Source organism: Hylaeus volcanicus, chromosome 3 (genome assembly GCF_026283585.1).
Source record: "Hylaeus volcanicus isolate JK05 chromosome 3, UHH_iyHylVolc1.0_haploid, whole genome shotgun sequence".
Taxonomy (NCBI): Eukaryota; Metazoa; Arthropoda; class Insecta; order Hymenoptera; family Colletidae; genus Hylaeus; species Hylaeus volcanicus.
Genome location: NC_071978.1, coordinates 5,582,314 through 5,608,290, shown reverse-complemented (window position 1 = coordinate 5,608,290; position 25,977 = coordinate 5,582,314). Strand labels below are relative to the sequence as shown.

General features: G+C 44.8%; 1 protein-coding gene across 1 annotated transcript in view; it reads left to right on the top strand.

The window, feature by feature from the left end:
* Window positions 1–16,852: 16,852 nt before the first annotated feature.
* Window positions 16,853–25,977, top strand: part of LOC128873907 (acetylcholine receptor subunit alpha-like 1) — a 156,923-nt gene continuing 147,798 nt past the window's right edge. The window contains exon 1 of the mRNA XM_054117914.1: window positions 16,853–17,726. The gene's annotated coding sequence lies outside the window, so the exon portion shown is untranslated. The remainder of the gene's footprint in view (window positions 17,727–25,977) is intronic.

The following is a 25,977-nucleotide window of genomic DNA, read 5'->3' as shown; positions in this document are numbered from 1 at the left end:
ATCCCGAGTCGCTGGAAGCTCGCGTGTACGAGAATTATAGTGTCGCTAAAATATTCGATGCTTCGCGAGCATTATTTTTTTAAGTAGCCAACGCTCTCGACGAGGGACGGCAGAAAAGCGTGGCGCTTTTTAAACCCCACCGAAAATGGGGTCAGAGAACGCGTTCGTTTAACGAGAATCAATTCTGCGGCATATATTATTCCGCGACTCGATCAGATATTAATATATTAATTTGTAGGTTAATAAAACGGAAATATTGGTGGACGGGGGCGAAGTAATATTTGCATTGCACATTCTCATCTCAAAGGATCGTCCACGCTGGACCAAATTGTAATCGTCCCAAGCATTCGCAAGCAAGCAACTAAATTTTTAATATAACCATGAGATCGTTCTACTCCTCTACATTATCTTCGACTCAATAAATATATTTCTTAGGTCACGATTAAGATTGTTGTCCCAAAAAATATTCAAGGCTGAGTCAAAAACATGTATTAAAGTGTTCGAGAGGGTCAAACAACGAAACGTTAATTTATACATGCCAAAGTTCCTGAAGAGGACCCTCCTAAAAAAAGGGTCGAAATATATGAGGTGCTCAAGCGCTCCGAAATTCCTACGCTTCGTGTATTCCAAGGAACACTTTCAACTAGCGCACAGTTTTCAATTGTACTGATGCAAAATTCATTCCTCGAAGTGGGTCCCCTTCAGGATGTACGGCCTTTATACGCACCGGGGTTGGGACGCGTTTACGTTCGCATGTTTACGGGAATTCGTTAACACAGCCAGCACCGTCCTCGGCCAATACCATTTTTCTCGACGACGGAAACGAGCCGTTACACGTCCGTACATTAGAGCACTTTATCCTTACATGCTAGCCGTTTTCTTGCGCTTATATCCCCCGCCTGGGCTCATCCCGATGCGCTCGCGGAGCTCGATGATAAACGTGACTGTTTTTCCGGGTTTCTTCGTCACGAAGCCTGGGGAGGAAGGCTGCAGTGGCACTTTCCACCGCGGAAGGGTAGCTTCGCTCTGGAAGCCTCGCGTGCCTCTGTGTGCGCGTGTATGTGCGCGTGGATCGTATCATGCAAGCTCACAGCGACACGTTCAGGAGTGTGGGAGGGAGCGGTGCATCTGGTTGTGTCGAGGAATATGTTCTGCACGCAGGTGCATTGAAATGCGTTGCAGGTCTCCGCACCCCTGCGCTCCCTTGCGCTCTCTCTCTCTCTCTCTCTCTCTCTCTCTCTCTCTCTCTCTCTCTTCGTTTTCCACGCTTGCTTAGCTACTCGAAGTGTTAATGCCAAGATCCTGGGCCAGTAAACCATGGCGAAATTTACGACGTTATATTTTTCGTTCAACGGCAGTACACTCGCCCGAGCAAAAGGGAAGAAACCGAGGACGATTTAGGGCCACCGAACATTCCGCGTATCTGTAGCTCGACGACTTAAAAAGGATCCCAGAGGGAATGGTCTGATGGCAGACTGCAGGGGAGGAATGACAAGGGCTGGCGTCGTATTTTAGGAATTAATCCTTTTACGTATCATTTTCTTTTATTTTTCAATTTGAATGCGAGAAATTTTATTTGCACTTTTTAGATTTTTTATTTTGACAACATTGATATTATTCAATATTTATTTTATCTATCAGAACCGTTTTGTGATTAATATTTTTATAATATTAGGGCGAACCAAAAGTTCGTGCGTTTTTTACGTTGTTTCAGTTTGTGCAATTTTTTGAAGTCATTAAAATTATATTATATACCAGTGTTATATATCATTTCGAAGCTTTTGGTTCATCCTTAGGAAGGATAGAATGTTATCTCAATAATAGATAAAGTATTGGTTGTCCTAGAGAAAAGTTTATTAACAGGCTACCGGTCGGTGAAGTGTTAAGATCATTTATTAATTAGATAAATAATTAGTTGGTGGTAGCGCGAACGCGGTAGAATGTCAAGTGGGATTGCAACACGTAATCCAGCGTTACAACTTTGGAAGAACTACGTAGTTTCTTTTCTTGTTTGTTTCCTTTCGCTAACTTTCTTGTTACAATGGAGAACGCAGTTTCTACAGGGAGCTCTCTTTTATGGGGCGGAATAAAGCCAGGACAATGCGTCTCAGTCAGCCTTAGTCAACAGTTTCAATATTCTTACAAAACTGAAGTCATTTTTTCTACTTACCTTAGTATTAAATAAAATATAATAGGTATCATAAACACGAAAATACAACAAGAAGATTACGACAATTGCGTATGTTATCAAAATAAAAACAATTGCAAATCACCTGTACAAGTTACCTTTGGTAGTCTACGAAATAACGTCTTCTTTTATATAGATTTAACGTCACATCAACATCTTAATTGGTAAACATCTTATCATTTAACGAAAGAGGGGAGGGACGTTTGTTCAGTATCTGTTTAACATCAGAACAGAGGAACGCTCTGATCAGTTTTGCGACTGATCCTCAAAAGTGTTTCGCAAAATTTCGGTCTCTTGGTCGAAGCAATGGTTTCTGGATTGTTCGCGAAATTCGTCGCGTTGGAAAGCTCGTACTGACAAGACTGATAAGTATTCGCTCCTTGGAAAAGAGTCTACAGTGGCACTGTTTCCTCGTGAAATATGCATCTGGTTAAAAGCCCGGTCTATGTGTGTGAACGCGTCCAGGGAGAAAAGGGTCTTACCTGGAGGCACCGCAGAGTATTTTACACTTTATGCCCCGCACTTTCGTACGACTGTCCTAGAATAGAATAGAAATGCTCTACGATGACGCTCGTTGGGTTAGGTTCGATGTTTCTTTCTCGTTCAGAGAGATTACAATTGTTCCTCTGTACCATCTGTCATTTTAAAATTTAGTATGCTTGCCCATGTCTTCGATGAAACAAACAAATTAAAATTTTTTGTTTGGATTCTCTCAAACTATAGCCTTTTCAAAATGCACTTCCGATATAGTAAAGTAGAGACAAACTTTAAAAGCCTTTTAAGTTGTTCCGTTTTCCAATTAAACATTTTTATTACAAAAATACACAAGTGTAAAAATATTAATCACCACTAAAAGCTCCAGTTATTCAACCCAAGACTCGTGCCATCGATTACGTCCTACAGCAACAATTCTCCCTGTCGATTTCGTTAATTGCGCGAACGTGTCCACAGTTTGCACCTGACGTCAGCTTCGTTTCTCCGAGGGACAGGGCCGCGGGTATAACAGATAAAAACGGATCAAAGGGAACCGTCGCGTACGTCTACCTCCGTCGGTTGAATTATTAATCGGAAAGTGCTTCTGGAATTTCGTTTCGAGCGGTGTTTCTTGAGCGCGGGTAGCGCGTTTGAAATTTCTGCCAGGAGAGCTAAGCGGGTTACCGTGCGGGACGGAGACGAACCCGAGTGGTGCCTACCGAAGCAGGTGGAACCAGATGGACGAGGAATGGCGAGGATAGAGGAATAGGGAGCGACGGAGAGGAATAATAGACGTGAATACGGAGTTTCAGAGAGGGGGGTGGACTAAGGGGTAGCCAGAATCGGGATATACCTCGAAAGTGGTTGGTTCTTGGAACGTAGCGGTAATTAATGTGGTCTCACGCATCGAACACCCTTGTGTCATCTGCCCCCGCTGCTTGTTCTCTCGCGCTTGTGCACGGGAGCTCTCAGGGCCGGGTGATAAGCTGAAATCCCATTATAGTTCGTTGTTAGGTCCTCCCGTCGCACTGTGAACAGTTTCTCGTCGTGAGGTTTCTTCTATCTTGCCCCTGCCCCAGGGGTGTGCAAAGTACGGTCCGCGGGCCATTTTGGTCCTTTGGTTCGGCTCATACCGTAACATCGCAAACATTTCTGGGGGGATTACTCATATAAAATCGACGCGTCTATTTTATGCGAAACTAGACAAGTTTGTCGTAATTTGAAAGTTCTTGTCTCGAAGTCGCGTAAAGAAATTCATTATTTACAAGTTTACGTTGGCCCAAAATAAAATTTATGTTAAAAAGAAACTAAACGGAAATAGTGTACGCAGAATTGGTAACTGGATATTTTGTTGTATTGGGCCAGTTAGGAGAAAAGGGTTGCGCACTCCTGTCCCAAACCTTCACCACCGCCTTTTGCCGCTTTCATCCCTCTGCCGCGCCGAAACCCTGGGATAATGGTCAAGCCGTGTTGGAGTTTAAATGAGTGTTTGTGCGCGCTCAGTAAATTATGGCGACCCCGTTCGGGACACCCGGTATACCTACACGAACGCCGCTCAGAAGGTGCAGCGTCGTCGCGCCTCATGCACGGCTGATCATTCTACACCCTAGTAGTCCGCGTTAGCGTTGCGATAACACTTTTAATTCCCTGCCATACCCCCTCCCCCCTTCCCCTTCTTGGGAAACTTAGTTTGAACCAGTTGTTGCCTCGCTGCTGGAATTTGTTGGCCGCGTTGCTCAAGAAACGATGTTCGTTCTTGTAATTTCCAGCTTCGCCCCGCCGTGGACCTTCTCAGCATCGTTCCAATTTGCGACATTCGTTCGCTGGACTAGTTCCTTTTAGAATTCTTCTGCGCGGCTGACTTGAAAAGAATACACGATCGCTCTTCAGCGAGAAGAATGACTACGAAAGTTGGTAACGAAGAACTTTCCGTATCGCAAAGCGTCATGGTCAAGTTTTTTAATATCTTCCAAATCGTATTCGCCGAGTAATTAACGGCTTATTGTAGGCGTGTACGACTTAAATGTTGTTGCGGGCTGAATTAACCCATTAACTGCCATATTTCCGTTTCGTTTCGATTTTCGTCCCACCCCGTAGAAGCTACGGGAGACACTCTTTCAGTAATGGACTCTTGACCCGTTCGCCTATGTATCATCTAAGTACAACGATCGCACGGGTGCATCCACATATTCGAGAATAAAGATTAAACGGCTCAGAGGGCGAACACGGCTCATCCGTCCCGCGTAGACGCGCATTTGGTTCACTTCGGGCTTTCGACGTAGAAAAAGAGACATAAATTTCCATGAACGTCCAGCCACGTATTACTGCCATCGTGGCAGGGCTCGAGGACTCTCGAGGTATCGTGTTCGTACGAGCGAGCCAACTGTTGTTGCCATTTTCCAAGACGTCTCTGTAACGCGTGCTAGCCGTTTCAAGCTTTATTGTACGTACCACCCACGCTCTGCAGTTTCGTGATGCATGCAGCCCCTTCCTAAGCCTCACCTTTAACCGCAATCTTGAGAACTGATGCTCGCACGACGCGTCTCCGCGTAACCGAATACAGAACGAGGGGGAGGGAACCACCCGGTGGCGTCGTCGATCGAGAAATGCTACTTTCTTCCAATTTCGAAGGTATTCGTTTTCCCATCCACTGGCTCATGCGGAAACGAGTGACACGACTTCGCGGCGAACCGATCGCCTAGCTTCTGTTTCATCTTTTCTGCTCTTGGAGCGTTTTCAGAATTCACATTTGGGAATTACGGTTTCGTTCTGTAAAGTGGTGGTAGGTACGATGAAAGGCTTTCTTCATAATTGAAAAATTGTTAAAAGCTTATCAGAAAGACATTTATATAACAAGTTATTATTATTACTGTTACGTATATTCTCTTCTTTTGGATTATTTCGTCAATTGTCTATCTTATGGATTATTCTCCGTGCATCTAAGATGGCGATTTTTCTGTTCTAAGTGTCTACGCATTTCCAATATTTTTCTCTCGATATTTCCTGGCTACCATGTCTGTACTTCCAATATCAATCACGTACAATGCCTTATTTAGTTTACAAATTAACGAGATATGCAGTCCATCATGTATCATTGTTCTGTTGGTTAGTACCACCTTGTTCAGGTGTAGCTGTCATTTTGTAGTGCTCCCTCCGGATCATAAATGTAATACGTGGCGTACTCCGTGATTAATTTACAACCTATTATTGACTGCTGGCGTACAATAGTCGTTGCCTAGTTTATCACACTTGTGTCTAATTTCTACTACACTATGTATACAACGTCTTCGAATTCCTGTAAATAATGAAAATTCACAGACATTGAAAGCATGCGCTGAATTAAATTTAATTACCACAGAGGTTCGTCTGTGGCGAACAATCCATCAGCCGAACGGCGTTAGTAATGGTGTTAATTAGTTTCTCCTTGGTGTGCTCGGGCCCGTTAACTTTGTGGCCTGTTAGTCGAAGGCGTTAACGCTCCAAAGGTGCCTTCGCCATCAGCCAAAGACTTTTCCCTGTCGAAGTTCCCGCGAGGGTTGCTTGTCAACCTGTCTGTCAGACCGACATCAGTTGGCCGGAGTTTTGATCTTTCAACGACGTCGAGGCAAGATGTTTGGGTCCCACGAGGTCGCGGAGGCTCGATGGGTAGACAAAGTCGACGATAGGAGAAAAAGAAGGAACTCGAGCTTGGGGAAACATCATTACAGAGGGAAGAAAGGAACGAGGGATGACGGCCGCGTCGGGAATAATGTTGAGCAACCAGGCGGAACGAGAAAACGGGACGCGCGAGACAGCTGCTTCTTAAATCCTGCCGCTGCGTTGGAACGCATATCGTGGAGTAACAAATTCATTCTTCACCCGGAATAATTCTTTTACTTCCACGTTCGCTCTTCCGGTACGTAGACAGCTACCAACAGCCGGGAGAATAATTACGCGGGATGGAGCGTAATTCGCGACGATACCTTGAGGGAGAAATAAGTCGAGCAACGTGGAACAACATGCGACCGCGTGACACCGATTTTCACGCTCGATTTCTCGAAAACGACGCCTCGTTGGGACAAATTTTGACCCCGGGCTTTCGACTCACTTTTTCCAAGGGATCATTCCGCGTTGAATCGATCACATTTTGCGGTCGCCGTTGGGGGATTTCGACGGAATTGGAGTATGATTCAGTTCGTGCGAATTTAGGGGTGGGTTTAGCCGTCAGTTTGTCGGTTTAGAATTTGTTCAGAGTTACAGTACGTTTAATTTTCGACGTTTGCTAATTTAAGAGGAGAGCGTGAAGTTGTCATAGGCAAAATTCAAAAGCCTTTTTTTTTTTCAAAAAATTTATGTATCAAACTTGATACTTGTAATACTATTTTACTTACCTATTGAGGTACGGTATGGAGCAGTATAGAAAATATTATCGACGAGTCAAATCTTTTCCAGTCACAAACAATAAGTAGTGGTCGATTTGCCGCGAAGCGTCCCCAAAGTGTATAATTTTTCCCTACCATCTCGCGAATTATCTCTCACCCTTTGAATTAGCTCGCGTATCTAACACGAAAGATACCGATCACAGGAAACTTACCTTAATCCGGTTGCCTCGCGCACTAAGACCTTTTAATTAATCCAAATGGGAATTAGCTCGCGTCGGGCTCGAATTAATGCGTACACGACTGGCTGGGATACGATTGCCATGGTCCACGGTGTATTGCGAACTTATACGTTGCAAATTAAATGAGAGAGGATCCGATGTATTCGCGCGCTCGTTAGTGGTCACAAATACGTCTGTCCGTGCGCTGAGGGGCGAATTCGTAAACAGTCGCGGTTCTATTATCCGACAGGGCTGCACGGGGACTGCGACCGCCGCAATGTGGAATCAATATTCAAAATGAATTTATTCGTGTAAGTGGGCCACTGGATGAACGGTATAATAGAAGGTGGCCCGTTTGGAATCATGCTGCCGGGATACCTTCGTTATTTTAACCCTTTCTCTGCTCGAAGTTGCCTCAACTCTCGCGTTTTACTGGAAACTTTAGAAATATTTAATAATGATGGGTTTCTCAATAAGAAAATTAGCTAGCAATTAAGGATAAAGTATTTAAAGTATTGTTGAATTTGGCTAATGGAGTTCCCTTTATGTGTTATGATTGCATTTTCCAAGTTAATCAAGAAATCCTAGAGTTATTAATTAATAGTACGAGTAGTATGAAAAGTATGAGTATGAGTAGTATAAACAGTAAGTAAGTCCGGATTGGGTCTGTAGATGTGTTTAATCGTCTGTCAATGTCAGTCTCCTCATGTTCGTACCCTGGTGTGGACGAAATTAACGACGTAATTAGAGTAGGATCGTACGGATTATCGTCCGACACCTTCGAATATAACGAATCAATTTATGGGCCGCAAACGCAAATGCCGTTTCGGATGGCGATCGTTCTCGCCAGCCTCATGAATTATTGATATCGCCGCGTGTGCATCGGTAATGTTCATCGACGAGCCTTCTGTGTTACGGCAGCGGGAATGCCTATCGGATGTGCGAACAGTTTCGAATTCCGTCATATTTTCGTTATTGTTAGCTCCGAGGCCTCGCACAGAGCGTTCTCGCGTTGTTCGAAGGTGGAACGCGGCAACCCACGAGGAATTCCAGTGCCCTGGGTCCCTGGAAGTTGGTTCATACTCGTTTATTGTTTAGAATCTCTGTAGATCTTAGGCTGATATTTACACAAAAAATCAAACCGAAGTGTGTCCTTCATACCCAGTCACGTCTTTTTCTCTATTTCAGTTTAAAAAAAAAAATTCGTCAACATTCAAGGATATTATTCAAGTTTTTCTAATATAATGCAATAGTATCCAAATTAAAGTTTTAAGAGGAACCGGATCCTCCCTTACATTTGGAGAAAGTTCCTCGACTTCTCGACGACACCAAATTCTACACCCTGAATTAAAAAAAAAATTTCATCCCATCCTCGACTTGTCTATTCTCTTTGGTGACCGAAGTTGTTTCGTCGCGTAAGCGTGTACATCGGTAATGTTCATCGACGAGCACCTTCTCTGTTGCGGTAGCGGGAATGCCTATCGAATGCGCGAACAGTTTCGAATTCCGTCGTATTTTCGTTACCGGTAGCCCCAGGGCCTCGCATGGGGCGTGTTCGCGTTGTCCAAAGGCAGTGCAGAACGCGGCGAACCCTCGAGGAATTCCGGCGTCTGCGCCCCCGAAACAAGAACTTCACGCATACCCGTTTATTTTAGAGAATCCCTGTAGATCGCGGCTCGGCGTGGAAGGAAGGAAGAGTGAGAACGGGGATGTGCGCGGATGTGGGAGCGAGCCACCCGGAAATACCTTACACATACCCCATCAGGCCAGCGTGCAACGGACTACCGCATATCTGAGGTTGTCTCGCGTACCTGGCTGCATTTACGTACACGCGCTTGTCACATATTTTCCTCGATTTGACCCGTTTCGCTCCGATTAACCGTTACCCGTTGCGGCCCACGATCACGCGAATATTTCGCTGGATATTTGAAGCGTATATCGAGAACCGATCGCCGCACGAGACGCCCATCCACGGATTCTCGTATCTCGTGGAAATCTCGTCGAATACATGGCTCGGCGCAAATATGACGGGAACGCCTCTGGAACACAGATTTTTAGCGGTTGTGGGAAATCAGAGTTCAAAGTTTGATCACAGTCGTGATTTTTTGGATGAGAGATGGTAAAGAGTATTTTAATCTACATGCTTGCTTGTATGTCTGTTCATATTTGAGGAAGATACACAAATTTTTCATTGAAATATTAATATTGAAGAAGTCAGACTGGAGTGTTAGTTACGCTACGTCACGTCGCCGTATTCACCCTGTTGGTCTGAAGTTAATACCTCGAAATTACGTTCGTTCTCATTTTAAGAATAATTGCTGTTTATCGATTAAAAATTAGTTAATGCTCGTGAATTTTGTTGAGGAACTATACGGTATTTTATCACTTGCGATTCAGACTTCGCAATCGACGCAGTATTAAAATAAATTTTGGCATTCAGGAACATTCGGTTTTATTTCCATCGCGATCTAAATTAGCAATTCACGCGATCGATGGCAACGCTTACTACGTACATAATTCAGAACGTCGTTTCTATCCATCGTGGAATAGTCCCTTGTCGAATTGACGTACATTTATGAATGCTTCCGTTGTTCAAAGCAACGTTGGAAATCGTTTTCTTCGAGACTGTTCTGGGGCTTCGTCGTTTTTGCTTCGCTCGACTTTCACCCACGCAAAATGGGTTCTTTTGAGCAGGGACTTGATCTTCGGGAAGAGGAAGAAGTCGAAGGAAGCAAGATCGGGCGAATACGAGGGGTGATTAAGCACGGCGATGTTTTTATTGACTAAAAAAGTGCTTTACAGGCAAAGCGTTATGGGAGAACGCGTTCTCTTGATTCGCTCGTTTCTCCACAGGTTCGATTTATTTCTTTTCGTTTATGTAGTTTAAACAGGATTTTAATATAGTATTGATCCTTGTATCTTTCACAGTTTTCTTACTTTCTGAAAATATTGGTCTTCTTCTAGACGCGCGAGCAAAACAACTTCCGATTGGTTAGTGAAAAGTTTTTGGCACCAAAAATGCTTTGACACAGTCCATGTGCTACTTATCGATGGTATAATGTTCCTCTAAAGAGGAATTGATCGCTATTTTTGTTGCAACACGTGTATACGTGCTCATGTCGCTCGTATCGTTCAGTCGTACTACTTGTGTTTGTCTGACCAATACGGTCCACTTCTACTTCGAAAGTTTAAAATGATCCACTGCAACTATTTTTTTCCAAAATAAATAATCCAATATTTTCTACTCAATCGCGACACACATTCCTCTTAACTCAGAACTTATCTGTCTACAATAACAAATGATTATTTAACTTTTTAATTAATCTATTCTATCATCGATTCATACTCCATCAAAATTCTTACAAAATTTCTCGAATGAACGTCTCTGTGTTTTCAACAGTTTCTGTATATTTTTAAGGGCTGAAACTTTGGAGGGTAGTTTCATCCCTTACGTTTGAGTTACTGCAGCTTAAAGAAATACGCGTCCCTTACTCCTGACCCTTCTACAAGCCGACAAAGTCTCATAAAAATCAGTAGGAGACACGTCGTCGATTTTCCTTGTCGTTAAAGTCAACGGAATGAAACTTGTCACACTGTGAGAGCATAGTTCACGATCAAATACCGTCCGTTTATTTTTCCTCGACCACCGTCGGTTCTCAAGTTGTAAAATCATTCCAGTTATTTTTGTGTCGGACCTAGCATCTCTACGTGCTCCCCACGTTCGATGGTTTTCCTCTTACATTTTGTTAGGAAACGCGGTCGTCGGACATCTTCGTGACCGAGGCGAACCAGAAACGATGCTCGATTGAGATTTTCCGAGATCCCTTGGTTACGGGTACTATATGGTGCACGTCTCCGAGATAAAATAAAATTTCGTTCACACGCGCATGTTTATCCACGTCATTTTGCTGTACTAGACAAGATGAAGAGAATAATTCATCGAAACAAGTAAATTTCTCAGATGTTATTTTTTTAAATTTGACTTTTATATATTCTATAAATCTTATATATTTATATCTCCCTGTGTTCAATGTACATATGTGCAGCACGATGTTCCTTTTTCTTACAGTATTCTTACTGCAGGGATACACGTGCTATATCATTGAATCAATAGTTTGGAGAGTGTTTACGTTTGGATTCGCCAGTCACAGACGAAACAACTATCCCCTTAATCTCTGAAGGACCTCCAGCTGCCATAGACCTTGGGCTGCGTCCCCAAAGCTCATGCCTTAATCCACTCCTGGCCAGAAACAGTCGGTTCGCTTTGCGAAATATACCGCCACTTCTGCGAGAATTGAAGAAGTCGGGCAAATTGTGGAAGTTGCTTCTCTTATTTCTGTGTCGTTTGACGGAGGGAAATCGTGCGGCAGGGATCTCTTGGGTCCTCGCTTAAACGAATCACAGTCAATATCGTACCCCTCGACGCGTCCTGGACGCTTGTTCAACAAGTTACAAACGGGGCACCTCGACTCGTATCCGTTACGTTCCCAGCCTCCCCCTTCGCCGTGGGTATTATTACCGGGTTCCTTTGCACCCTTAACAATTCAAAGGGCCTGCGTTTCACCTTTTTACACCCAAGGCGGACTCAATGCGCCGGACAGCCGTTAATCCGCGCAAGCTGCCGCAGCGTTTCATTATTTCGCTGCCGCGGCCGTAAAGCTCTGTAAATTCATGTTGCATCGAGATCGCGGAATTACAAGAAGCATATTTTTCCGTCCCCTCGAACGTGATTTAATCGAACGAATTGTGCCGCTGATGAGATCGTACTTTAATGTACAGCGAGGAGCCGCGAAGAATGACGCTGAGCGATGCTCACGAGGGAAATTCTTTGTCCATGGATGAAAGTTGCCCAGCGGTTGAATGGACATGATTTGAGCTTGCTCTATGGAAGGATTATTGGAACTAGGTTTACAGATGTACGAGTGGGTAAATGATGAAGCTACTGGGTTGAGTCATTATTACTTGATATTTCTCGTAATTAGTAACATAGAAATTTCATATGTAAATTTTCCCCCCTATTATGCTCCTTTAATGTTTATGTTGGATTTCCGCGGAAAAAGCCGTCATAATTTGGAAGTTTGATTTCGTCTAGTTCGAGACCTTCAGGGCAATAGTGACCGAAATAACCAAGTTTGGACCAAAGTTTTATGTCTATCGTCGCGCAGAGGACAATTGACGGAAAATTCCCCCAAAAAGGGGACTGTGGGGAAACAACGGTATGACTCTGTGCATTTTTCAGTCTTCGTTGGAATTCGACAGCGTACGGATCGAACAACTCGGGTAGTCCGCGTCGCTCGCACTCTTTTCGTAAAACACCTTACATCAAGGAAGACTTAAAACCTGCGTGTTTCATTTAGCTAAATATTCAACAGATTAATCAGTATCAGTTCAGATCTTCCTTTAACCGTTAAGGGCAGCATTCGTGGATTCGTTTTTGACCTTTGCCCAAATGGTCCAGCGGACAAGTTTGAGAAACACTGTCACGGTCGAAGATTTTCCCCGGCGTTCTTCGCGGGCGATTATGCGACCTGTTACGATCGTCGATAACGATATCCATTCACGGGGCCTCCGACTCGTTAACGTCTCTCGCCCTTTAGTGGACTCTAAAAATTCTCTCGGGGATTTCATTAAAACGTAACAATTTCGTGCTCGTCAGCGGGCGAATCGGCGCGAGAGACGGCGAAAGTACCGCCGAAGAAACGGAGACAGAAGCTGCGGGGAATGGTTTGGGAGAAATGGGGATGACTGTGTCCGATATGTCCGCATCGGATAAGGCTTCGTTTCTATTGTGCAATTTGAACGGGGAGAGAGAGAACGATGGAGTAACGTAGGGCGCCCACTCCCTTTTTTCGCAGCCGTCAACCCCCCCGCGGCCTCTCCGCGAGGTCCCTTCGTTGGTTCTGCACTCCGTTCAGCACCCTCTGACGAGTCGACCTCGCACCGCCAGTGTCAGTATCGACTGGGATACCTCGCGGAGAGAACAGCAACGAGGAAGGACAGAGGGTAGGCGAGATGCTGAACACGTACAAGTGGAACAGAAAGCGCAGGGTGGTTTGGAACGAGGGAGGGAGAGACAGATAGGGCGGTTCGTCGATTCTCGGCGAGCCTCGTGCACAGTGCCGTGCTCCAGGCGCGCCTATTTCGGGCCAATGCAGATTCCTCCCAGAAATCCTTGTCCACTCTCCATCTCAGAATTTAATGGATTCCTTATCATCCCTAGAATTCCAATCGTTCGGCTGTTACCTGTACTGCTTCGCTTAATGATCGAAAATAGAGGGTGTCGGTTATGAATACACGAGGCACGGGTAGAGATTTTCATCTGGGAACTTGTCGGACCCAAGGGCAATGAAATACAGGACAATCAACTAGCCTGTGCTTTCACAACCGACGTCTCCAGTCGATGTTCGAACTGATAAATGTAAACACTGGTGGGGGTGATTTCTGATCGCGAATCCAAGGGATTTTATCAATGAACCTCTATCTTCAAAATGTGTAACATCGACTGCTATTCGATATCTTTATGGGTGAAGGTTTTTTGGAATACCTACCAGTGATTGTAAGCTTCCGTTACAGCTTTCCTCTTAATTAGCCCGTCTGCGATGGTCAAGCCAACAAACCGATAGGATTGTTTGTAGAATAGAAACGTCTTACGATCCTGTCGGCACATCCCCGCCTCGAGGATTCCACATGGTCTCGTGTTCTCTCGGCGACGATTCGTGCAAGCTCGACGCTCGCCGGCGAAGTTCGTCGCCGGTCCTGTCGGGTGCTGCCACATGGCCGCGCGTCGTGTTTTGCGGGGTTTCCGAGCTTTCAGGGGCGGCACCTGGCTGGGTGGGGGATCGTCCGTGTAGATCAGTGGTGAGCAACCTTTCCTTGTTACTGGGCCAAATATTAGGCGTAGGAAAGAGTTCCCTGCCATTTTTAGTTAACCTTTGACCAAGGTTGTCTCGCGCTACTTGCGCGTCTGATAAATACTGCCGTTCGCTACTTGGACGTCTGACACCGACTGTCCTATACTACTTTAACAAATACAGATTTCTCCTGTTGCGAGAGTTTCCTCCCGCATTACAATACTGTGCATGCTTGTTTATTTTCTAATTAAGAAATATATAGTTTATTTTAATTGATAGTGATAGTCGTCATCATCGAGAATGAATAAACTTTTATGACGAAGAATATTAATGTATACGGACTCGTTCGCTCTATTTTATTGCTCAATTTGCTCACTGATCCACAATGTTTATTTCACCAAACCAATCAAATACATTTTTCATACTCCACGAAGCGAACTATTTATAAAACTTGGTTTGCGTGGATATGTTTCCGTGACAACGGTAACGGTTAAACAGAGCATATCCATGCTTTTCTGCGTTTAGAGTTTCCATAAATTATTCAGTTTTCGTTTACTGCGATGATCTTATGCGGAAAATTCCTTGGTATCGAAGATAGAGACGTACCGAACTATCAATTTTTGTTATCTGCTGCGGGCTCTTGCCAGGAACTTTTCCCATTTCATGCAAATGACTGGAAATAGGTTCTTTAACCAGGCAGGAACATATTTCAATAAGTCCCGATAATACTAACCCCTTCGACGATTAATTAAGCCGAGGATTAAGGCTAGGTGTCGCGTTTCATTCACTGTCCTCTTCGATCAGTACGCTTATCTTCACCTGGGAGGAAAAATTCTTTACGCGTCGTGCATCGATATTGATCATTTCGCGTGGTACTGCATTGGATTTTTGTAATCTTGACACTTGAAAACGTAACAAAATGCAAATACTCAGGAATGGAGGGGTGGGGGTTGCGATTTCTCTAATCGGAAATTTTTCGAACTTCACATTTGACGGATAGCTTCACATTCTTATCGTATCGCGAAAAGACGCGAAGGCTTTTTCCGCGTCCAATACAAAAATCCACGATTTCGATAAACGCGATGCTGCGAGGAAACGACGTTCTCTATAAATCGCTCTATAGCTACACCAGAAAATCCCGCGACAACGTTGTCATCGTCCTCGCGTAGATTCCGCGATATATCCGGGACTGGATTTCGCGGGTCAGTCTTTGCGCACCACTGGCGTAGACGTTCGGTCGCGAGAGGGTGAAAGGGGGGGGGGGAGGGTGCGGGGGCGCGCGTGGTGGTTCCAGCGCATGGGTGGCGGCGGTGGCGGCTCGGCTACGTTCGGTCGACTTCGCAAGTCATCGCCAGCGTCTCGCGTCGGGGCTTCCACATGGGTTGGTATTGGCTCCCGGGGCGCAGGGTGGCTTGTGCGGCGGGGCTCTAACCGGAGAGAGACTCTAACCGTAGAGTATAGCGAGCGGAGGCGTAGGTGGTGCAACGAAGAGGACAGTCGGGGATCGCGAGGGTAGGGAGAGGACGGAACTAGGAGAGGGCTAACGCTCGAGGAAGAGAAGGAGAGAGAATACGGCTCGCCACAACAGCCCTCTCCCCCTCCGGTCCGCGAAACGGGCAGAGCGTCAGTGCTAAGGTGGGTTGCTCGGTCGGAACATTGCCAGAGAGAGAGAGACACGTCCTGGGAGTGCCTGCTGCACCGACACGACTCCCTGGTGCAGGACTCCGCAGCGGTGCAAGGGATCGAGTGAACGCGCGCACCGAGTGACAGAGGAGTGACCAGAGCGATCGACACGCGCCTAACCCCAGTGTACACGCTCTCAAGCACGCAGGGAGGATCGCGGAGACGGAAGGCGACGGGGAATTGGGAACGGGGAGCTGCCAGCTGCCAGCATTCGCGTTCGTGGAAACGGAAGCATCGGTGGCAGTCGGATCGCGCAGCGACTCGCTCTCTCCGCGCCTAACCTAGTGCGTGTCGCGGTCGCGCGAGAGAACCAAGGACACGGTTTATTTGGGGGATTTTGTCGGCGAACGATAGTACCCTGTGCGTAGGGTGAATCGTACGCAGTCATGAGAGAACCGGATCAGTGCTCGAGGTTGGCCGAGACGCTGGGCGACGAGATAGCAACGTTTCGCTCGGTAGGCTAGAGATTCGCACGTATGTGTGTCTGTATCGCGGGGAAACAGACAGAAAAGCTGGGCGAGTGGGAGCGGCAGGTGGAAGATAAAGGTGTGTCGAGTAGAGGCAAGTCGGTAGGAGGTCAGCGTGGCTTCAGGGTGGCGGTGGCCGATAGTGATGGTAGTGGTGGTGGTAGTGTAGTGGTGGGTGCTCCGAGCGGTGAATGATCGTCGTCGGCCTCGTGGAAGAGGCGGCCGCCGCTTATGCGGGCTGCCGCGCGTGCAGTCACATCATCGCCAGCGAGCAATAGTCCAGGCTGGATAGAGTCGGCCGGTAGGAAGAATAACAGGAAGAGGAAGGGAGTCGTCGTCGTCGTTGCTAGCAGCGGTCAGGTGGATCCTGTCGGGTGCGTGGTTGTCGCATCGCATCGCAAGGTGGAAGTTCGCGTCGAAGGGACACGAGGAGGCGGAGGAGAAGGAGGAGGAGGAGGAGAAGGAGAAGGAGGAAGAAGAGGAGGAGGCAGAAATCCGCAGTCGTCGAGCTGGCGGCTGCCAGGAGCCGCTGGATCCCGCCGATTATGGCGAGTTGGATCGCGCTGTCGGATTTCTGCCGGAGAGCCATGACGAACGCGTCGAACGGAACGAACGGGTTGCGTGCGAGCTCAAGCATGACCAGGACGACGATCTCGACCACGCGAACGACCACGAGCACGGGGACGAGGATCGCAGCAGTAGCGCCGAGGAAAACGACATCGACGACCACGAGCCTGCCGAGGAAAGCAGAGATTATTGCGTGCAGCCTGTCGATGAACCTGGCTACGCCGACGGTGGCGGTAGTTGCTTTAAACGATGGTGTAGCTATCTATGGCTCGCAGGGTCTAGGGCCGACGAAGGCCTGGTAGCGCGATCCTCGCTCCTTTCTTACACGTTAGAAGCAGTGGTGTTGTTGTGCCGTCCGGATCTCTTCACGGGGCTATCGTCTCGTATCTGTCGGTGGTGCTGCGTATCTGTCTGGTGGGTGTTGGTGTGTTGGTGCGCCGTCTACCGATCCATCGTGTTCACGGGTTACCTCCACGACTGCCGGCCGGCCGGTTGCTCGTTCCGATAGCCGCGTACCCGCAGTGCGGTCGACTGTCGGCTGACTGCGAGGGCCGGGTGTCCTTGCGTGTCTTGGTGTACCGGGTCCGCGCGGTGACTGCTGGCCAACGACCACGACGCCGACCGCAACGGTTACGTGTACGGTTTTGACGCGCGACGTTTACGACGACGAGTGTCTTAGACGCGACGACGGTCACGGCGGCGGCCACTACGACCACGACGACGTCGAGTACGTGGGGGATATGTGCGGGCGCGCCACGTCCACGCGAGGAGGACTGGGGACTGCTGCGGGTAAATCGGCACGGCGCACCAAGTCCTCGTGCTCGCTACACAGGACGCCCGGGATACGGTAGCTCGTCCTTCACCGTTACTCCTCATCGACGCCCGCGGGCAATGTGCCCACCCGCCGGCAGAGCAACGTGAGTCCACTTTACGTTACTATGTTCGGTTCTTCCACGCATGGAACCATCGTTTCATTCCTGGAGATTTCATGTCTTGTTGTTACCGAGTCGGCATCGTTAGAGGTAATAATCGAGAGAGGTGTGGAAGCAATGTTGTCGTAGTTTTATGTTAGGCAGCGTGCTGTCGAGGCTTCTAGATTATTCGAGGCGAGTTTCGAGGAAGAAATGTTATTATATTCGCAAATTCATGTGGGGATACTTGAATGTTTCTTATTCAGGAGAATCCTTTGTGTGATACATAAATAAAGCACTGCTTTTGAGTTATAGTTTATGGCATGTATCGATGAGAAGGAGGATTCTTCGTTACGAAATTAAAGAATCTGATCTTTCGTTATCAAGAAAAAGAATTTTCGAGATGATAAAGTCGGGGTATTGTTGTCTATGGAATATATAAAGTTAGTTGATGAACTCAACACGTGGTCAATATGTCGTCGCGTGAAATATAACCTCGAATCTAGATTATTAACATCGTAACAGTATTGACTACGAGGGGTGACAAGGAGGATCCCATGGGGTCCCATTTGGATGCTACTTGTTCGCATAATTCCTGTTTCCAAATGCGCTTTTGCTGATCGATATCGATTAAAGCTTGTTGCAAGAGTCAGGTACATTACTCAAATCCCACATTTATATTAACGAAATTGTATCAATTTAATTTAATAATTCGTAGATCTAATAGTCTCCATAGAAGGTTATACCATCGAATCTCCATCAGAAGATACGATATTTCATGTGTACGAGCTTAATGTTTCGCTTTTCTATTACAGTTTAGGTCGTTAAATAAATAACATAGTCATTCAGACAATTTTTCTATGCGTATTATACAATTTAATTCTATAACACAAATTCTATCTTTCATCCAACGAGTATCGTATAAATAATTGTATCTTTTATTCGCTAATATCGAAGCATCGATCTAGATAAGAGTTTTGCTCATTACCGCACACAATCTTTCATCGTAGCTTCTTCTCTAGCGTAAGATCTTTCAGTGTTTTCAGTCGGGTAACAATTGTTTATGGATTTTTGTAATCCTCAGGGAATTGTCTCTCGCCCATGCATACATTTTCCATCGGGTGGGGTAGCCAGAATATGCTTTTGTTCGCGATCAGAATATTAAATTCGCTCTGTTCCCGTGGGTCGACCTTTATAATCATTCTTTTCAGTTATGTCGCTTGGACACTGTATCCCAACGCAGAAAGTACAATTAATAACAAATTTTAATTCGCGGCATTTAGAGTAATCCAAATAATAATACTCACTCAGTTACATATACTATTTACGTAGCTATTGTAACCTTACCAACTAAATTGATCCATTGAGTTAGCATATTTGCACTTTTTTCTAAATTATTTCTCCTTTTACACACTTCTTCAATTTGAGAATAATAAATAATGCAAAACTAGAGGGGGTGGGGCAAACATCGCTAAACAATATGCATTATTCGAATTGTTCTTTAAAATCAACGAAATTTAATATTCTCATGTTGGAAATTAATCCGAAAAGCACAACGAAATTATTCGGTTCAAGTGTTCCATAATTGACGAAAAGTATAATTAATATTTACGAATATGAAACGTCAGAAAATTTTCGACAGTCCCACGGAGTGCGATGTTTGAAATAAGCGTGTAAATTAATTGAATTAGTTCGTCGATGTGTATAATTTTAAGGGCGTCGTTGCCGCGAAACAGAAGCCTGTAATTAAATTCTTTTCCGTCGACTTTCGAGCAGACGAAACGTTGAAACGCAACTTTTCCCGTTTGACAGACAAATATAAACGCATTCTTCATCCTCTTCCGAGGGTCTCGCTTCTAGAGTTTTCTTCCTATCTATGCCGAGCGCGCGCGCGCGCGCGATTGCTTTTGTAACGCGAATCTTAAAAGCTTTCGGAACTTTGTGCTTGGACCAAAGAAAGATTCTCTTTCCTAGTTCCAACGTTCTCCCCAAAAAAGAGGAATTGAAGATAGCGAAAAGGAGTTGCCGGTTTATTTGGAATCCAAGTCTTCCGTTGTTGAATTAATGATTTGGTTGCATTTGATCCTGGAAAACACACAGCATTATGTCGAATGGGTTTTCATAATGGCGAAGAAATAATTTTTCGAAGGAAAGTCGGTCATTTCTCGTCGACAAATTTTTATGTCTTCATTTTATCTTAAGAGCCAAATCGGGGCGTGTCCGTGAAAGGTTAAATCTTGTGATAAAATTCATGATTGTTTACAAACTTTATAAAGTGGTAGGGTTACCGTTGGGCACGATTGTCATTGAAAATACTGCTTATTTGAGTAATCGTTCCATGTAAAATATGCTGTTACGAGGGTGATGATATTATCAAGGTTTCGTTCTGGGTTGTGGCGCTTTCGAGACTTCAAGGTTACCTCCATCCTCTTTAAATGGAGCCATATAGATGAGTGGTTTATTCAACGGCAAATCCAACGACCTATAATATGTGGGACGTTCAAGGTCAATCAAACGCCACGGTGTACAATGACCGTAGGGTTCGACTTACCATGAATGCTTTGTTTCCCGCGTGTTAGATAGATAGAGGATGCATTTAGAGCTTCCACTCAGACCGAGATTCCACTCGTAAGAAATCGAATCGAATGCTGAAGAACGAAATTTAAAGACAATGGCTTACGGACAAAATGAATTGGTATATTTTTTGGAAAGAATCGTTTCTTTCAAATCTTGGAAATTATTTTACCATTTTATGAAACTTGACTTTAAATGACCTTGGGTGACCCATGTACCACAAGTCATCGAATATGTCATTGCATTAAAGATCAGAAGAATACAAAATGTTGTAAATATGTAGCGTATAGACAAAAAGATTATCATATATTTTCCTTAATCAGGAATAGAATTTGAAGTGACGTGAATTCACGTCAGCGGTCGCGAATTCGTACGTTCTTCTTTGTAAAGTATCGATGTACATCTACACACAGAGAAAACCGTACAGTTTCTTTCCAAAGATATTGAGTGTATCCCGGTATTCCCCGTAGAGAGACGCTTTAAAAAATCTTATTATCGCGAAACTCGATTGGAAACTGATTGATTTCATTTCCCGCCTTCCTCCCCGTATCGAATCATTTTTCCCTCAAGCGTCATCAACGTCGTCGCGATCGATTCTATCGTCGATTTCATCCGTCCTCTTATTAATTTCAACCTCTCTGGACGGAAGGAAATCAATTCGATAGAGGAACGAGCTCGATCGCCCGACGCGAAATCCTGGTTAAATACAGAGCGAAAATGTTTTTTCTTGCCACGAGCGCGTCTTTACTCAAGGCGACGAATAAATTGCTTCTTCCCCCGAACTTTTACCGGGGAAAGCCATCCGTAAGCTCCTATGGAATCACACGGAAACGTCGGAGTGCTTTCAAGGGGGTGCCGTTGGTCCTGGGCGTAGTCCTCTAGTTTCTCCCCCCTCCCTTGCAAACCCTCGCTACCACATCCACCCCCCCGCCCCCCACCAGCGTTCCTTTTTCACCCAACTCAGGGCTCTCTCGTTCCTTCGATATTTTCATCGCGGATATTTTATCGATACTTTTCAGTTTACAAATATCCAAATGGCGCGCAGCAGCTGAAAATTTCTAAGCGAGAAATCATCATCGTCGAATTTCCCTCTGTTTCGTCGATGTTCCACCCGCTTAGAGTTGTCGCAACATGTGCTCGTGTAAGCGACACACTCCGAGCGTGTTTTATCGGGAATCACGCGTCGCATCGCGGCACCGAAAATTTTCAACAAATGGAAACGCGACGATGGACGAGGACCGTAAAATAAACAATGGCGACGATCGCGCGCATGGGATTAATTTAGGGATGATTTCCTTTTCGAATCTCAAATCACTGAGTGTGGGTGACGAGATATAATATCGACGCATTAAATTCACTTTAATTTTACTTTTAATACACTTTAAATTCTATTCCTAGTTATGACAAAATTATGAATATCTCTTTATTTTATACACCACATATTCACAATGTTGACATCTCGAAACATATTTTGTAAATTTTATCTTCGCCCTAAAGATACATGTTTCCGATGTCCAGCTTCGGAATTTTATTATTTTCGCCAGTACTCGGTATTAGAGCTCGCGATTGTGTTGACAGATTCAATTTATATTTTTGTTATTTTCAATAGAGTCTATATTTTTATATTACATATCTGAAAGAGATACGAATACCCCCCTAAATTCACCCGTTAAGGAAATGTTGCCTGATAACGATTTAAAGATCAAATTCCTTCGTGTGGTGTCATTTAAAAAAACGAGACGTGCACCGTCTGAATTAATGGAAAATCCTTGAGAGATTATTCTTCTCCAGACCGTCGAGCACCCCCGAGGTGAATACCACACTTTACATCAGAAATACCACCGCGTGTTGCGTCGTAAATGCTGATTCACGCATAATTAACCCGTTTATACTTCTGTAGGTGGATTTTAATCTCCTCGTTCGTTTGTATTTCCTGGAACATTGTTCTGAATCGCGATAATGACGATGTTTACAGCAGACAATTCCCGCGTTGCTGCAGCAACGTTAATGCTCGACGACGATTCGTCCTCACGCGGTCCTAAATATCGATTCGTGCCTTCGGCAAATACCTCCCTGCCGTTCCCAGAAATAACAAACCCCTGCGATTATCGTATACCGTCGTCGTTTGTCCGGTTAATCGTGATTCCTGTGCCTCATCCGCGAAATGTCGATAAAACCAACGGCAATAGTTTTCCTGACGTCGTTTTCGCGTGTCCAATAAATACGCGATGACGTTCCGGAATGTTTTATTACGCTCGGAAGCTGCGACAGATGTCTGGAAATCCCGTGTCGCGAAACAAATCTGTTGTTATTCCGCTCGCGAGTTTTTCCCATAATAATCGTAAAGCTCATCGCGCGGAAGGTTTGCGCCTTACATTGGTACGTGTTTACTCCAAAATTGGATTAGACTCGATGCTTGTGGAGTTGAGAAATCAATTGAGCAATGCAGGTAGTCCAGGCAAGCTTCGTTATTCATAACATCGCTCTAAATAATAATGCTTCTACTGACCATCGAAAGTTCGTCCGATTTATTTTCGTTAAATTTGTGTCAACGCTTCAAGAAAGCTAGAAGAATTTATAATCGAGTCTAATAGTGCCAAAAAAGACACGTTTCCAAAATTGTACTATTTAATGTAATGCGATTCCTGTTCGCACATTTTGCAACGAGATGGCGCGGAGTGCAAAGGGTTAAACGTCGTTACTTAAATTGTTTGCAATATAGACCGAATTGGTCGGTCTTTATTTTGGCGTTTCGAGGAAAATAAAGCACCACCGACACTTGTTTTCGATCCGGAAACAACAGCCGTGCTCCCGGCGTGTATTTTTGTCAATTTTCCGTGAAGTTTACGATCGTTGCGGGGAAAGGGGTAGGGTTTGGGGGGTGTCGGGAAGTTTTCCATCGGCGATTTGGAAGGTCGTTTCGTCGTCACCGCGTCGCTTCCGGATAAAGCCTGACGCTTCCGGCGCGTCGAGCGAACTCAGGTCTCCATGGAAATGGGAGAGCGAACGGTCAAAACCTGCTGACTCGGTGGCACTTCCGGAACTGGTCCCCGATTCGATGTCATTTTATCGTCGAATCCTTGATTAAAGCACCTATCCTAGCGCGTTACGATTCAATTTTTACGATGAAATATCGACTTCGCCTAAATCGGTATTATCGCCGCTTCTACGGGGATATGTATTTCGCTTTTATCGTTTGTTTCAATTTGCGTTTTTGAACGTTCCGAATATCAGGCCATGGTGGCCGTGATTCTTCAACAGACAACAATCTTTCGACTATCTCCAGAAATTGATTCGATTGCAACAGCAACGTTGCATTCAGTTAATTGGCAGTTTAAGAGAACAGGTACAGGAGAAAATAGCAATATCATACAGCCATTTTTCGATATTAACCGAAAATACCGACTGGTCATATTGGTCCGCAGTGCTACGTGCTATTCGAGTCTCGGCTCATATTTCTAGCGTACGTTCTATAGCACAAATAATTGCTGCAAACTGAATTAGAGGAGACTGAAATACTGTCTGCATAACTTTAGAAAAGCAATTCTTGCTGAATAGTATTTAAAACAAATTAATCATTGTTATTTTTAAACTTTATTCGAGTTTTTATTGCAAAACAATAACTCACGTTACATCTATTTACATTAAGTAAAGTAGCAATTTCTCAATGGGCCATTTTCCCTATGGAAATTTTACATCTCATCTTTACAACGACTGAAGCGTTACTAATGTGCACTGAAACATAGCTACTCTCTTGAGACGTATCTCGGGTTCTGTGGTTACATGCATACGTGGTGTACGAATTAATTGATATCGTAGGCTCCGCAAAGTGCCTTATACTCAAGTGTTCGAATATTAAAGTGACGTCAACATCAGGCATCGTTGGGATCGTTTCGTAAGATGTATCATGAATCTAACACGGAACAATTATTTTTTTTTTAATTAACCATTGCTCGTCGAAACTCCAATGTTTTACTCGAACATAATTTTTTAAATGTACGTATGTAAAACAGTATTTCATTTTAAAATTACATTGTGTATCTATACCGAGGAGAGCTTCAAATCTGGAGTTAACTGTCCGAATATTAAAGTTATCCAAAGCAGTTTATTTCCAACAACTCGTTGCTCTTCGACCTTTATTTAATCATTGGGTACGCGAAGTTCTGGCTGTCGTTTCAGCTAACACGAATCGTCGCTTAATAGGGAGGAATGGCATGGAGATAAGTTCACGAAGTCGTATCTCTACGAAGTAATTGATACTCGTCAACTTTCATTCCTACGTTTTAACACCCAATTGGGAGAGGAGTTATTTTGCGGAGCGGCAACCGCCGTTAAATTATATGGAGCGTTTAATCAGGTTACTGGCTGGCAACCGCGGAATAAAAATTGAGCCAGGAACGGGAAGGGTGGAGACGTGAGGAGAAAAAAGATCGATTCGTGGCCCGCGGGTTGCTTTAACCGGCCAGTTGAGAATTTACGATGATTTTCAGCTGCCCTCGAATCTTTCGCGTTCTTCCCGCCGGTGTGCCCAGAAACTCGGACATCGGTACATGCCGAGAAATCAGGAAGCAATTTATTTATACACTAGCTGCGCCTCGCGGTTTCACCCGGGTGAAATACTATTCTTATTCACGTAGGTACGATAATCACTGTAATGTTTATGTAAGTATGTAGTTAGGTACTTCGTAACAGATGAACGCATTTATCGGGGTGTAGGGTTGAGATAGATTTTTAAATATACATAAATGTTATTGACGAATTCGGTCGTGTGACGAATGACCTGTAATACATTTCTCTGTGACTTATTTTCATTTTATCATTATCTCTTAAACTATCCGACCGAATGACAAGCAACCCTTGTCTCCCGATAGGCTTTTTCGAGCAGTCAGAAGGTTAACCATAAGCGAAAATTCCATTTCAGTCAGGAACTCAGAGTTCGTATTTGCACATTTCATCGATTCGATCGTTTCGTTGGGGCGATACTGCCGCGGATTGTCACATAATCCGAAACGATTGCGATTTTTTCCCCTCCTGTTTTTTTGCCATTCAATCGTCGTTCCCACACTGTTTGAAAATCTCGCTCTATCGACTGCATAATCCACTCGATTACGATTCTCAGGCTGACGTACAATTTCTCTATGGAATCGAGAAATTAGTATTCATAGCGGTACGCTTTTGTTCGTTCATTTTCGTTGGTGGTGTTACGAGGATGATACAGAGGTAAATCGCATCTGGTGACGATTGATAGAAATTTCCTGCGTGAACAGGCTCGACTTATTGATTTACGAGGATTCGATGTCCATCAGTTTCGCTTTGCGTCGAGGGAACGCGATTCACCTCTGGCGTGGGCCAGTGTTTCTCAAACTTTTCTAATCACGGATCACTAGAACAAAGAATGTAACTCAGGGGTTAGTCATTAACACTCCTCATTGTCAAAGAATTACGCTTTCTTTCCAATTTAAAATTTTTCATTCGCCGAATTCGAAATGATTATATCTCCCGATTAAAATCTCAATTTTTATTCAACAGTAGCAAGTGAAACAATCGCGTATCGTCCATTCGTTGTTCGAAACTGTTATTCAGATAAGACTTTCGTCTGTTCCCTGGCGATGGGTCGTAACAGAGCGTCGCTGTGCAAATACTAACACGACATTCGTCGAGCGGTAGCGCGCGAAACCGTTCC